Source organism: Megascapheus bottae, unplaced genomic scaffold (genome assembly GCF_031878675.1).
Source record: "Megascapheus bottae isolate mThoBot1 unplaced genomic scaffold, mThoBot2.hap1 HAP1_SCAFFOLD_40, whole genome shotgun sequence".
NCBI lineage: Eukaryota > Metazoa > Chordata > Mammalia > Rodentia > Geomyidae > Megascapheus > Megascapheus bottae.
In genome coordinates, this window is record NW_028327715.1 from 115,998 (window position 1) to 131,889 (window position 15,892).

General features: G+C 44.0%; 1 pseudogene; it reads right to left on the reverse strand.

Annotated features, from left to right (window-relative positions):
• Positions 1–10,858: 10,858 nt before the first annotated feature.
• On the reverse strand, positions 10,859–12,447 carry LOC150039258 (proteasomal ubiquitin receptor ADRM1 pseudogene; annotated as a pseudogene).
• Positions 12,448–15,892: the final 3,445 nt, after the last annotated feature.

The window sequence follows — 15,892 nt, forward strand, 5'->3', positions numbered from 1 at the left end:
CAATGTTTTATGCCCAAATCAGAAATTAATTCACTTTTGAAAAATACGTACTAAATTCTTGATATGAGCTGTACATTTCACTAAGTTATGGATATGTAAAGATTAATAGGACAATATTCTATTCCCCAAAATCCTCAGTGCCTTCTATGAGAACAAATATGAAGCTGCATGGCTTAGGAATAATTGGGCTGAGCAGGATTTACAGCAACTATGAGGCTTAGAGTCTGGGTTTAAGTTGCCTGGGTGCAAATCCCTGCTTTGTTACTCACTTCTGTCTAGTACTTGGTAAGTTCTTGAAACTTTTCTTTCCATTATTGTGTGATATATGGCACTTGTAATAGATTTACCTCATTGGCTGTTGTAAGCTATAGCATATTATGTGACTAGTTAAATACTGCCTGATCCATAGAGAGGAAACACTTGACAAATATTAGCCGTTAATAGGGTTATTAATACTATCATATGCATTGAGTGCTTATGGCATCATGATGGGTGAAAGAAGACAGAAAATAAGCCATACTATATCAACACAATGAAGTTCAGAAAAACATCACAAGTGAAATATTCTACTGGGAAAAATCCATCAAACAATGATAAATGAAACATTGGATTAGAAAATCCTATAACATCTTTTCTCTCTATTCAAAAACCAAGATTTCCCTATAAAAATGATTTGTGTGGCCAGGAATGTGGACTATTAGTAGAGTACTTGCCTAGCACGCACGAAGGCCCCAGTTTTGATTCCTTGTACCACCTACACAGAAAGTCATAATAGCCCAGCACAGTGGCTCACAGCTGTAATACCATCCACTCGGGAGGCTGAGATCTAAGGATTGCACATAAAAGCCAGCCGGGGCAGTAAAGTCCGTGAGACTCTTATCTCCAGTTAACAACTAGAAAATCAGAAATGGTGCTGAGGCTCAAGCGGTAGGGTGATAGCCTTGAGCTGAAAAAGAGCTCAGGGGCAATGCCCAGGCCCAGACTTCAAGTCTAATGACACACCACAAAAGAAGGAAGGAAAGAAGGAAGGAAGGAAAGAGAGAGAGAGAGAGAGAGAGAGAGAGAGAGAGAGAGAGAGAGAGAGAGAAAGAAAAAGAAAATCTCTAAGTGGTGTTGTGGTTCAAGTGGTAGACCTCTAGCCTTAAGAAAACCCAAGGACAGTACACAGGCTCTGAGTTCAAGCTCCAGCCTCCTGAGTAGCTAGGATTGGAGTAGCAGCCACCAGCACCTGGCTATATATGTGTTTTTAAAAACTATAAACTCGGCTGGGTGTTTGGCTTAGTGGTAGAGTGCTTGCTTAACATGCATGAAGACCCGGATTCGATTCCTCTTGTACCACATACATAAGAAAAAGCCAGAAGTGGTGCTGTGGCTCAAGTGGTTGAATGCTAGTTTTGAGGAAAAAGCCCAAGGGCAGTGCTCAGGCCCTGAGTTCAAGACCTAGGATTGGCAAAAAAAAAAAAAAACAAACTAGAAAATCTTAGCTGCTACCACACAGTTAAAATAATAAACCCATTTCCTGCTAAAAGAAAAATCAAATGTTAAAGATATATAGTTTCTGGACTTCCAATTCCCTGTAAGCCAATCATTATTGATCTGCATTCTCCTCTGCTCTTTTTAATGCCATGGACCTACTGTTATAGTCGAACAAGAGGGAAGAGAGAAACAGTATGAAACTTAACCGCATGTCATCGTGAGAATTACTAATGCACAGTTGTTAATCACTGAGGACCCTTTTAACATCACAGGTAACCTTCTATACAGTTCCATTTATCACTCTGGTTCTAATGTATTTGCCAAACACATGAATATTTAAACATCTAAAACTATGGCATCAGCAGAAAATGTGACAGATTTACAGTCAGAGTTTTTCCTTTGGGTTTCTCATCACTGTGTACCTGGGTTACACAATACAAAGAAAATCTCACTTCACCTGGAGAGTCAGCTGTCTGTTACAAAATAATTGAGACAATCCACTGAAAAGAAGAAAAGGTTTACATTGCCTCATCCAAACATATCTCTTGGCTATATTGTTTTGAGCAATGTATATCAACTGGAACATGTGAGAGAAGAGGAGGCCTGTGTAACTCAGTGGCTGGGGGGTGGGGAGAGAGACAGAGAGAGACAGAGAGAGGGGGGGGGAGAGGGAGAGAGGGCACACAGAGACTATCATCCCCACTATGCCATTTAAGGGCATGCTCACAGTGACGTAATTTCCTCCCTTCCTCCTAAAATACCCCAGTACTGAGGATTGGTAGAGGAACATGCCCAAGGTCCTGAGTTCAGTACCTGGAAGGTGAAGAAAGCAAAGGAAAAACTTAGTTGCAAGTGTGATTGTACAGGTCTGTTATACCAGCACTTGGGAGGCAGAGCATACAAGTTCTAGGACCTAGCTACATGTTTAGAATGTTTGATTTCATCTCATCTCTCAGATCATCTCTATAATGTATGAGATATGATTAGCTTCGTTTTATAGAGGAAACTTGAGGTTCGCAAATAATTAAATGTCTTCTCTGAGTCCCAGGGGAAGGATCATGGATCTGGCCTTTCAGGAAAATCAAACCTATGCTGTGAGCTCCAGGAGTTGTGGTCAGAGACAGATGAGCAGTGTACTTGGAGATCACATGGTGCTTTCTGAGAGGGCTAAGCAGGTGATCCCAGCATGGAGAAGGCAAGATGGCATCATGGGATACCAGTCATCTCCAGTGCTTCATCCCCAGAGAAAGCTGACCAGAATGTCTACAGGCCTCTCACAGAGGAGTCCACCCACACCAGACCTTTCCTTCTTCCCTCTTTTGTTTGCGTGAGTGAGTGTGTGTGTGTGTGTGTGTGTGTGAGAGAGAGAGAGAGAGAGAGAGAGAGAAAGAGAGAGAGAGAGAGAGAGAGAGAGAGAGAGAGAGAGAGAGAGAGAGAGAGTTCTGTGCTCACAGCAGGTACTCTCCCACTTAAATTATGACTCCAGTCCAGCATTTTGCTGATGAATTGGAGATGGACCCTCAAACTTTCCTGTCTAAATTGACATTCAGGTTCCGTTCACACCATCATCAGTGGCTAGGGTTATGAATGATTCCTTTTAATAGGAGAGCAATATCATACCTCGGTGGGATTGGGGTTTGGGAAACTACAGAAATTAGTGCTCAAGCAGATGACCCGACAACCATTCAGTGCAATGATGAAGAACAGCACAGGACACCTCTAGGCCAGCTTGCCACACCGTCAATCTCAGCCACAGTAACCCAACCTAAGAGGAGAACTGGACTTTCTCACATGGTCCAAGTGAGCTCACAGGAAAGCAGAGAAAGCACAAAGTGAAATTGGAGGTGAGGAGGGCTGGTGAAAGTACATACCACTGTCAGGCCCTCACACTGGTATCAACAATCGCTGGAGGCTTACAAGGGAAATCCTAGCTACTGAGGAGGCTGATACCTCAGGATCATGGCTCAAGACAGCCCAGGCAGGAAAGTCTAAATGTAACCACCAACAAGTCGGAAGTAGACACACAACTCAAGTGAGAAGGGCCAACTCTGACATAAGTAAGAGCCAGTAGCTGTGAGTTCAAGTCCCAGTACTGACAGCAAAAGAGAAAGGGAGGAGTCAGAGAGTAAGAGCGAGAAAAAGAGAGGAGGGAGAGAAGAGAGAGGGAGGGAGGGAAGTAGGGCAGAAGGAAGGAAGGAAGGAAGGAAGGAAGGAAGGAAGGAAGGAAGGAAGGAAGGAAGGAAGGAAGGAAGGGAGGGAGGGAGGGAGGAATGGAGAGAGCGACAGGAACTATTTTGTAAGTTTTAAAAAGTGGAAAAAATTAATATTTAAAAGCCAAAACTGGAGGGCAGGGAATTCATTCCATTTCCTCCTATGAGGAGCAGTTTGGGATTCGGAACGGTTCCTGAGAAATCAACATGTCTCTTCCAACAACGTAATGTTGGAGCTTCCCAAATGAGAGAGGTATGGTGAACCTGTTCAAATTTCCTACCTAATTAGTGAAACACGTCACAGACAGTATAAATTCAGTATTGTTGAGAACTGGACACTCATGTTTACTGTGGCACTATTATAACAGTAAAGATTTATGTGGCCACTCAAGTTTCTGTCAACAGATGAACGGAGGGAGGAAAAAATACACACACACACACACACACACACACTCACACAATGGAGTATTGTTCAGTCATCTATGAGAATAAAAGTGTGTTAGTTCCAAGAAAATGAGAGGAAGTGGACATCAGAAAAGCCAAGGAAAATGTGTCAGACTTGTGACCACCACATGTTTTCTCTTACATTTGGAGTCTAGACTCATATGTACAAGTAATCAAACAACCAAATAAAAAAGGCCTAAGCAGAGGGAAGGATAGGAAGGTGTATAGGAACCAGGATGGGAATGTGAATAAGCACACAGTTCTCTTGTGCACGGGTGGAAATATCATAATAAAATCCATTATTTGGTGAGTTAGAATTGTGGCCTAGTGGTGGAGTGCTTGCCTAGCATGCACGAAGACCCAGGAGTAGAGCTAGAGAGTGGTAGAGCTCTACCCTGGGTGCCTCCTTGGACACATTTTGCTCAAGGCTAGTGATCTGCCACTTGAGCCACAGGGGCACTTCACACATGGACATCTCTCCCTACTCCATCACTGAGCCAAGACATATAGAGTTCCCATTCTCTCTTGGATGCTGCCTAATTTACATTCCTTTTTTTTTGCCAATCCTGGACTTGAACTCAGGGCATGGGCACTATCCTTGGGCTTCCTCAAGGCCTACCCTTGAGCCACAATACCACTTCCAGCTTTTTCTGTGTATGTGGTGCTAAGGAATAGAACACATGAGTTTGTGCATGTGAGGCAAGCACTCTACCACTAGGCCATGCTCCAGGTCCCTTACATTCAGTTTTATTGAGCAATTCAAATGCATGCCCCTCTTGAAGTTGAATGTCAGCCAGGGGCTTTGGGCAGCCTCCACAACCCCTCCCCCTTTTCCCTTGTAGCAGGAAGGATCCTTTGCCTTCTGACACATCCCATTTCATCTATTTCCTCATTTTATTGAAATCTGTTCTTCCCTATGCTAATCACACTCCTGTTTATCTATGGGTTTTCCAATGCATGATTTTTTTCACATCCAAAAGTCCGAATGTAAGCAAGCTGCTAGGAAATTTTCACTCAGAATCCAACGGTTGGTCTTGAAAATGAACAAGTATGGAATTTATCTCTAAGAGGCAGTCAGTGGTTGGTGAGGCCCACAGCTGGACATAGGCAAGGTGAAAGGCAGGTGTTAGATTTCATCCTCATCCTACTCAGAGTAGTGAGTAACTAAAAATTTGTGGGAGGGCTGGGAATTGGGCCTAGTGGTAGAGTGCTTGCCTAGCATGAAGGAAGACCAGTGTTTGATTCCTCAGGACCACACACATAGAAAAAAGCTGGAAGAGGTGCTGAGGCTCAAGTGGTAGAGCTCTAGCCTTGAGAAAAGTCCAAGGTCAGGGCTCAAGTCCTAACCTCCAGGACTGCCAAAAAATAGACAAAAAATTATGGGAGCTTTCAATTATGTATAACTCAGCATGAGAGCATTCACCTTGCATCTACAGGCTCCACAATTGATCCTCAGCACCATACAAAAAGAAATAATTAAAGAAATAAAATTTATGAATTTTCTGGAGTTTTTATTACTATTGTTAGACTATAGTTGACTTTGAACAACTCAAAAAGACAGCCCACAAATACAGTAAGAATTATGATATTTTCTCTCCCCCATCTCCTCCCTCTCTCTCTATATCTCACTTGCTGGCTCAGTTGTGTGTATGTGCATGTATTTTACACTCTGGCTGTGTTGTCCAGACTCTTTGAAACAGCTAGGCTCAACTGATATTCCCATCTCAGGTTTCCAAGGTTTCTGGGACAACTAAAATGTACCACCATACCCCGCTCAGAACTAGACTATTAAAAATCACTCTCTCTTGTATAACTACAGGGGAATTTTATGAGAATAGGCAAAGTCATTGTCACAATTTAAAACACGATCTGTAATACCACCATTTTTTCTTCTTCTAAAGTGTTGCTCTTCTTTATAAGAAAATTCTGGCTAAACTTTGTCTCTCTCTCTCTGAATCTTAAGTTTGAAGGAGAAGCAAATCTATCATCATATTGAAATTAATATAGGGAATACGTCACCAGCCATCAATTTTTCCTGAGGCTGAGATTTGAGGATCATGGTTCAAAACCAACCCACATGAGAAAGTCCATAAGACCCTTATCTCCAATTAACCACCAGAAAACTGGAGTTGGAACTGTGGTTCAAAGTGATAGAGCACAAGCCTTGAGCAAAAGAGCTCAGGACAGTGCCCAGACCCTGAGTTCAAGCCCCACAACGAGACCCAAAACACAGACACAGACACAGACACAGACACACACACACACACACACACACACACACACATGAAGACTTGCTTCTAGGGTAGGTTGAGGGAGGCTCTACCTGTAAGGTAGAGGTCTAAAGTGTATACCACATGTAGCTAAAGGAGCATGGACTCTGCCCACAGGAAGGGCTCACTGACCTGTCCTTAATGATTCAAAGCCTCCCTGAATCCCCCCAATCGAATTCCTTGTATACTTGTACCACATTTGGAAGGGACCGGGTGTCCTATAAGCTCAGTAATTGTCTTAATTGTGCTCTGTTCGTCTGGAAAGGTGGGATGAGAAAGACAGATGCAACACTTCTGTTCTAATCATTGAAGCTACCCAGTGATATTTTATCCTTCAAAACAGATCTTCCTCTACCAGATCACTGAAGAGTCTTGCCACGTCATTAGATTGCTATCTTTGGTTGAGAAGAAATACTGTGGTGTGTGGATGTAGAAACTGCAGATGGGCCAACCAGGAAGCATGAAGCAGATGGGGCTAAGATCCAGCAGAGGCCCCTTGATCTCTACAAGCTGGGTTGTGATGCATTGTGACAGGAAATCAGGCCCAGGTGCTCATACCCGTAGGTAATAGTGGTGGCATTACTTGAGGTGGTGGGGGCAGTGTGTCTGTGGATGGTTTGGGTGGCATATTTGGACAAGTAGCAAAGTGGGAGCTTGGATGATGAGAAGTAGATTGTTGGTGAAATGAAGCTTTCATTTGGGAACCCAAAACCTTAATTTCTTTTTTTTATTGTAATTAGTAAAAGGGTTACATGATATTTGCCAGATAGAAGGTGCATTAATTTACATACATTGATACCCTTTCACATGTCTTGGTACCCATTTCCCTCCCCCCCACACCCCCCACCCGTCCTGGTTTTCCCCCTTCCCTATCAAATTTCAAATATCCAAATACAAATAAATTCAATATATCAGATAACAAAGTGAGATACTATACCAATATGAGATAACCAAGGGACAGCAAAGGAGATGAGAGACAACATAGTACATTAAGGACAACAATCATTCATTATATTGCTTTTGCAAAACCTTAATTTCTTAAACCTTGAGCCACATACTTTGCTTGAACTGTATGCCTTTTCTGGTCGATTTTTACTGAAGCTTATGGTACTGAAAAGTGAACTTAGTCACATGGCCTACTGTACTACACACCTTAAAATCTACAGCTGACTTGAATTCTTTTTTCTATCATTTAGAAGACTTTCCTTTTCTTTTTCTTTTTTTTTTTTGCCAGGCCTGGGGCTTGAACTGAGATCTGAGGATTGCAGTTTGAAATTAGTCTCTGCAAGCAAGTAAATGAGACTTGTTTTTAGTTTTTGTGCTAGTCCAGGGGCTTGAACTCATGGCCTACTCTCTGTATCTGAGCTTCTTTTGCTCAAAGCTAACACTCTATCATTTGAACCACAGCACCACTTCTGGCTTCTTTTGAATATTGTATTGGAGAGAAGAGTGGCATAGACTTTTCTGCCCTAACTGGCTTTGAACTGTGAGCCTCAGATCTCAGCATCCTGAGTAGCTAGAATGACAGGCCATGAGCCAGTAGCACCTGGCAGTCCATGAAACGCTTATCTGCAATTAAATACCAAAAAGCCAGAAGTGGAGCCAGATATGGCTCAAGGTGTGGCTAGTTCTAAAGCATTAGCCTTGAGAAGAAAATTAAAAGCTCAAGAAAGCACCTAGACCTTGAGGTCAACCCAGGACCAAGACACACACAAACACACACACACACACACACACACACACACACACACACACACACACATTGTTTCCTATACATTAAAACTGCAGTTCTTTAGATTCCTATGTTATAAGGCCCAGTGGCAGTCTCCCTGCCTTTTTCTTTTACTATAACAGCCTCCAGTGTCTATTTGATGTTTATGTGAAACCAGTGGCTATAAATTAGACAGCTTAGAACAACAGAACCAAAATAAAATAATCTCAAGTTATTAAAGATATTTATAACAAAATTTAAATACACATAAGACTGCTTAAACAATTTTCCATCTATCACTTTGGGTTTACTGTGAAAAACACCAGCTCCTGCTCAGTATTTAACTCAGGCAGATGGACTCTGAACAAAAGCTTATCCAATTTCCCTGAAACAGATGCAGTCATATCAGTTTTCCTTGACACAAAATGTGACAAGCTACTGCCTTCACTTCTCTTGGTTGTGCGGCAGGCCTGGGCACTGTCCTTGGGCTTTCTCAAGGCTACAGCTCTACCACTTGAGACACAGCACCACTTCCTGCTTTTCTGTATGTATGAGGTACTAAGGAATCGAACCCTGGTCTTCCTGCATGCTTAGGCAAGCACTCTACCAGTAGGCCAAACTCCTAGCCCTGCCTTCAGTTTTATCCATGGAGAAATAGATTCAGATGTAAGAACTGGACTAAAATAGGTCCTTCCAAGAATGGGAGGTAAATGAAGGAAATGAGAGAGAGAGAGAGAGAGAGAGAGAGAGAGAGAGAGAGAGAGAGAGAGAGAGAGAGAGAGAGAGAGAGAGAGAGAGGAGAGAGAGGGAGAGGGAGAGGGAGAGAGAGAGAAATGCTCTTCCTCCAGGGACCAGTGCTAGACGGTTCTGGGACATATCTCAGAGTTGATCCATTGGAGGAGTAAGGAAGCTGGGATATTTTATGTACTAGCTCATATTTATTATTGTTTAAGGGCTGTCCTGGAGCTTTAGTGCCTAAGGGACTTCCAGATTGCCCCTTACATAGGCTGAGCATGCTACTATAGGTAAAAAAAAATGTCCACAGGCAAAAAGTGACAGTAATTTTCAGAAAGAAGCCACATGTGCATAGGGAAATGACAAATAAAGACATATGGAGGGATGGCAACCGTGTTGGTTCACAAATAACTCAATTAGAGCATTCCTGTGAGAGGGTGCAAGAGCAGTGACTCTCCATGCAAGGGCCATGCGTGGAGTGAAGCACTAGTTACTCAGTTAAGTTAAAATCAGCTGGATTGAGGCATTATAATGACTGTATTGCTAGCTACCTGGGAGGTGGACTTTGGGAGAATGGTAGCTTGCAGCTATTCTGAGTATGTAGGTTTATGAGACCTCTTCTTTAATACATAGCTGACTGTGGAGACTGCTGCCTATCATCTTAGCACACGAGGCTAAGATGGAGAGGTTTGTGATTCTAGGACACGCTAGGCACAAAAATTCCTAAACTCAACAGAAAGGTCAGGGAGGCCACTGGCCTGAGATTCTTATCCCAGTTACAATGGAAAAACTAAAACAGGTAGTCATGGTCTGACCCAGATTAAAAAAAAAATGACTAGTGAAACAAATGCCTGGGGAAGTGGCTCAGTAATAGAAAGCATGCCTGGTAGGCAATTAAACTTTAAGCTCAAAGTCTAGTACAGCCAACTTATTTATATATACATGTATGTGTGTGTACATATGTGGTGTACATATGTATTGAAAGACAATCTACCACTCAGTTGCACCTTGCTTTAAAAACGGGGCCAGGAGCATGGCCTTGTGGTAGAGTGCATGCCTAGCATGCACGAATCTCTGGGTTTGATTCCTCACTACCACATGCATAGAAAAGGCAAAAGTGGTACTATGATTCAAGTGGTAGAGTGCTGGCCTTGAGGAAAGCCCAAGGACAGCACCCAGGCCCTGAATTTAAGCCCAACACTCACACAAAGATAAATCAATAAATGACTTCACAAAGCACTATAGCCTTAAATCCTTTTTTACATTGTTTACTACGTATCTATGAACCACTTATGGCCAAGTTAATGATGAAAAGACTTCTTTTTCTCAGTGGAAATATTGCATTGGTTCTTCACATTCATTAAGCATCTTCCTGGTCATGTTCAGTGAACAAAAAATGAAAGAAAAATGTGGTATGCCTGATGATCACAGATTAAAAGACACAGTAAAGGGGCCAAGAGTTTGGCCTAGTGGAAGAGTGCTTGCCTAGCATGCACGAAGACCTCAGTACCACATACGTAGAAAAAAGCCAGAATTGGTGCTGAGGCTCATGTGGTAGAGCCCTAGCCTTGAGAAAGTCCAAGGACAATGATCAGGTCATGAGTTCAATCCCTGGACTGGCCAAAAAAAGAAAAAAAAAGACACAGCCTGGTGCTGGTGTCTCATGCCTGTAACACCAGCTAGTCCAGTCTGAGGATTCGGTTTACAGCCATCCCAGGCAGGAAAGTTCAGGGGACTCTGACCTCCAATCAAATACTCAGAAAAGGCCAAAAATGGCACTGTGGCTCAAGTGGTAGACTAGGAGCCTTGAGCAAAGGAAGCCCAGGGACGGTACCCAGACCTTGAATTCAAGACCCATGACTGATGAGAAAATAAGCAATAAATAAATAAATGACACAGTAAAAAAAAAACCAAATACACATGATTCTGTGTTTATTTTTCATTAAAATATCAAGCAGAAATGAAAGAGATTGCTAATCATTACCTAAAGGATTTTACAAGGTAGGATTTTTAATACATTCCTATAAGGTTAATGAAAGGAATTCTAAAATCTAATAAAAGTTGGTACTCTTGGAGTTTATTAACTAGATCATTCAACCTGGTATCATATAAAGTCTCTCTTTTACTTTAACATAGGAGGTTATTAGCATTATATCATTTCTCTTGTCCACATCCTGATTTTTGTTAGTTCTATTTCTATTCAGTTAAGATATAACAATTTACATTCTTGTATTTGTCCTAATTTTCTTTCTTTTTTTTCAGGTAAAAGAAAGGACTTTTATTGGTGAGTTGGAACAGGAAAAGGTATGCAATAAATCACAAATGCCACTACAAGAGTCACGTGACTAAGAATTCAAATTCCTTAAAAGACAGTAAATAACTTAATCTAGACTCATGTCTTCCTCTTCATCTTTCTTGTCTTTTGCGTAGCCCTCCTTCTGCTCAGATTTGGCATTGTTCTGCATAGCTTTGGCAAATGCTTCCACATAGCCCTTGTTGGCGGCCTTCACGGCCTCCGCGGGCAGGCCAAACTGGCCCATGAGGGGGCCCAGCTGCCCCGAGGCCAAGGCTGCACTGAACGTTCCCAGGGCCTGCTGGAACTGGGGCGAGGTCAGCGTGTTCTGGATCTCGTCCGCGGTCTGGGGCAGCGACTCACCCGAGGGTAAGTAGGGCAGGAGGCGCTCCTGGACATCGGCGTTGGCCAGAATGGGGGCCATGATCTCTGGGGTCAGCACGCTGGCCAGGTCCACTTGCTGGCCGCCAGCTGGCCCGGCTGGCACGTTCATGGTAGCCAAAACGCTCTGCAGGTCGCTCAGCTGGATGGGCTGGGTCGGACTGGCTGCCTTACCCGTTTCATTACTTGAACTGGGCGTGGGGCTCGGGCGGGTGGCCGAGGCAGCGGCTGGGGCAGAAGGGACTGGGGGGGCACGGGCAGAGGAGGTAGTGGAGGATGGGGTGACAGCTGCCGACTGGCTCCGGAGCTGGAGGAAGAACTGCTCGCTGGAGGCCCGCCGCTACCTACAAGACTGGCCAGGCCCGGCCCTGTGAGGGCCCTGAGCCCACCCAGTCCTCCAAGGCTAGCCGGTCGGATGCGCTGCAGGAGTTGGCGGTGACTCATGTTTCCAGCAGGCTCTGCAGGCCACCCTCACCACCCAGGGCCGAGAGCTCGTGGCCACCGCTCCCGCTGGCCCCCAGTGCCCCAGGATCGGGGGTTATTCAGATACTCATTGACTTTCCGGCAGTGCTCCTCATCCTGGTCAGTCTTGGGCTCCTGCATCCAGAAGAAGAGCCTTTTGGACCCAGCTTTGAACTTGAGCACGTAGACCCTCCCACTGGGGCACTGGGCCACCCGCTTGAACTCGCAGTCGTCAGGGAAGATGATCAGGTCGTCCTCCACGGTCCCCGGCGCCCTGTCCTTCCAGCAGAAGTGGAGGAGCGAGTCGTCTGTCTGCTGGATGGACAGGAGCCCTGTCGGCTTGTCCGTGGTCACCGTGGTCCCCTTCAGGGTCATCTTCCCTGCCCAGAACTCCACGAGGTACTTGCTGGAGGACCCACGCGAGCCTGGCACCAGGCTCCGGAACAGGGTGCCCGACGTCGTCATCCTGGTTGCGCCTACGCGCTCGGCCAAGAGGCACGGTCCGGGCTCGCTCTTCTCCGTCCTAATTTTCAGAATTACATGATTAAATCCACATGCTCATTCCAGAATGGCATATTGATTGACATTCATCCCAACATGCAACTCAGCCCAGAAGTTTACTCTCAAGTTATTGTATATGTTGAGGGAGGCTAAAAGTAAATCCAATAATACACAATGAAATATAAAATTACCAGACTGCCATTGCATAAAACTTTGAGCAAAAGGGAATGAAGTTGAAAAGTGTTACAAGAAACCAAACCACTCTGACAAGTCCATTGTCTCATATGAGAGGCAAAAAAAAATCCTTTGCTAGAGAATTATCTTCACCAATGATCTAAAATTTTTCTCTTTTAATATGTACCTTGATGAGAGGGGAGTGGGAAACAGGGACAAAAACATAAGAAGGAGTATCAATGTGTGAGAAGAAATGCACCCACGACCTGACGAATGTAACTGTAACCCCTCTATACATTACTCCAACAATAAATGTTTTTAAAATGTACCTTGATGATTAAAAATTAGATGCCCATTCTCAAGTTAAGAAAATAAACCAGGATAAGAGAATATAAAAAAAAGTTACTAGGAAGGGGCCGGAGTGTGGCCTAGTCGTAGAGTGCTTGCCTAGAATGCAGGAAGACACAGGTTCAATTCCTTGCTACCACATACATACAATAAAGCCAGAAGTGGTGCTGAGGCTCAAGTGGCTCGAGCCTTGAGAAAGTCCAAGGACAGTGCTTAGACCCAGAGCACTGGCCAAAAAAAACAAAAATAAAAAAGTTACTAGGAAGCATACTCGAGTGTCACAGTGGACACACTAATCAGATCAGGGTGATAGGAAGAAGGGTAAAAGAAAGCATCCCCAATAAACTTAAAGCCAGACTCTGCAGTTCAAGTGTAACTTGAAAAAGGAGCCAGACTTCTTAGACAGAGAAACAAAAACTCCAGTAGAACCTGTTAACCAGTGAATATTGTTTACCTACGAGACAGATCACAGGCAAAAACCCAATAAGAATCTCACAAAACACTGGACCACAGCACTCCTCTCTTAACCACAATGACCCAACATTTATTGCCCTGGCTACAGAACTCCACTGCCTAGTGAGGAGCAGACAAACAGGGTATTCACACAGAAACAAAGGGACGAAGGACAGAACACAGGAGTTTGCCAGGTCTACAGAGGCAGAGCAGAAGGTTTTTATACAGACTTTAAAAATGAAGCTATAACTGATAGAGGAGCTATGTATTAGAAGGCAGGAAAGACAATGTATCTGAAGGAAACCACAGGCACTCATATCAAGGTTAGTGAAAATAACACATGGAATGGTTTTTGGTCACACTAGGCCAGCTGGCTACTTGCACCCACTACCTGATTCTTCTGTACTAGAGATGTAGAATTGAGAGCAAGGAGGAGGAGGGGAAGGTGAGCTGTAGAGCCCATGTCTATTTCCCATAGTTTTATTTGCTCTCTTACCTTTCTAATAACCCTGGCTAAGTTGTCTTCTTGGACCAAAAAAGATACCTGACCACCATCTACCTTCAGCTACATGCCTTTTCTCCTCATCTTTATTAAATAGAGAAAAAAATTCACCCTCACTTTTCATATGCTCCACTGTATTTTCACAAGGTAGTTAAGTGTTGCTGTCTCCCCCTGCCACTCCCCAACTGCATAACCATGATTCAGGGTTTTCTTCCCTTCCAAACGTCTGCTTGTTTCTCTCTAGGAAGCCTACTGACTGTCTACTTTTATGAAGGCAGAGCCCGCATCCCTGTTTTCAGAGCTGATTTCCATAGGTCAGGTTATTTAGGGGCTGCAGGAGCTGAGGTGAGATCAGCACTGCCACCTGGTGGTGAGAGATAAGATTCCAGCCCTTTTTTTTTTTTTTTTTGTGGGTCATGGGGCTTGATCTGGCCTGGGCACTGTCCCCGAGCTCTTCAGCTCAAAGCTACCACCCTACCCTTGAGCCAAGCCTCACTTCCATTTTTCTAGATGTTAATTGGAGATAAGTGTCTCAGGTTCTTTTGTGCCCAGGCTGGCTTTGAACCTTAATCCTCAGATCTCAGCCTCCTGAGTAGCTAGGATTACAGGCATGAGCCACCGCACCTACACCAGCCTTTTCTGAGGGTGAGAGAGAGGAGTGTGAGGAAAAAGTAGTCTTTTCTGTCAAACTGAAATGCTTTTGTATTGTATATTGATATTTTTGGTATTATTTGCTTTTTTAAAATATATTTTATTGTAATTAATAGAAGGGTTACATGATATTTGCCAGATAAATGGTGCATTAATTCCCACACATTGAAACCCTTTCACATGTCATGGTCCCCATTTCCCTTCCCCCCTCTATTATTTGCTTTTTAAAGACGTATTTCTGTGCTGTGTATGACCAGCAGCCATGTGAGGAATGCAAATCTTGTGCCGAAGGAGTTGAAAGAGTGAAATTGCAATTATCAGCTGTGCTGCTGTGACCCACTCGCCAAATTAGGGAGATAAATATTTATCGAAGGAATTCAAAGAATAAAACTGCAACTGCCAAGTGTGTTGCTTGTTAGACAAATCTTTATCAATGGAATTAAGTCCCCTCCCCCCCCACTTTTTTTTTGGCCAGTCTTGGGCTTGAGCTCAGGGCCTGAACCTGTTTTTGGACTTTCTCGAGGCTAGAGTTCTACCACTTGAGCCACAGCACCACGTCTAGCTTTTTTCTATGTATGTGGTACTGAGGAATTGAACCCTGGTCTTTGTGCATGCCAGGCAAGCACTCTATCACTAGGCCAAACACACGTGACCCTCCCCTTTATTTTCTGTGGGGCACGGGGCTTGAACTGTGCCTGGGAACTGTCCCTGAGCTCTTTTCAGCTCAAGGCTTCCACCCTCCCCCTGGGTCTGGGTGGGAGGTGTCCCTGAGCTCTTCAGCTCAAGGCTACCATCCTACCCTTGAACCAAGCACCACTTGTTTTCTAGAGGTTAGTTGGAAATAAGAGTCTCAGGTCCTTTTGTGCCTGGGGTGGCTTTGAACCTTGATTCTCAGATCTCAGCCTCCAGAGTAGCTAGGATTACAGGTGTCAGCCATGTGCCCCAGACCTCCCCCTTTTAAATGGGAGCTTTCTGCTGACTTCATCAACCTCTCTCACTGTGTCTGTCAGCCACTCGGTTCCCAGTTCTGCTTTCAGCCAGCTGTGATGAAAAAAAAAATTGTAAACCTTTTAAAAAAACAATCTAACGTTGGTAATCAGTTATATTTAGAATGTGAGCCTAACTCCTTGACAAGGGACAGTTTGGACTGGGATAAAAACCTACTAAACTGCTCTGCCCAGTGTGCCTGCTTAGCTCTGGGTAGAGTGAGGCATTGCACCCTTTTGAGCAAAAGTAAATTGCTTGACAAAATTTGTATTTCTTGTGTGTCTATTCATTCCT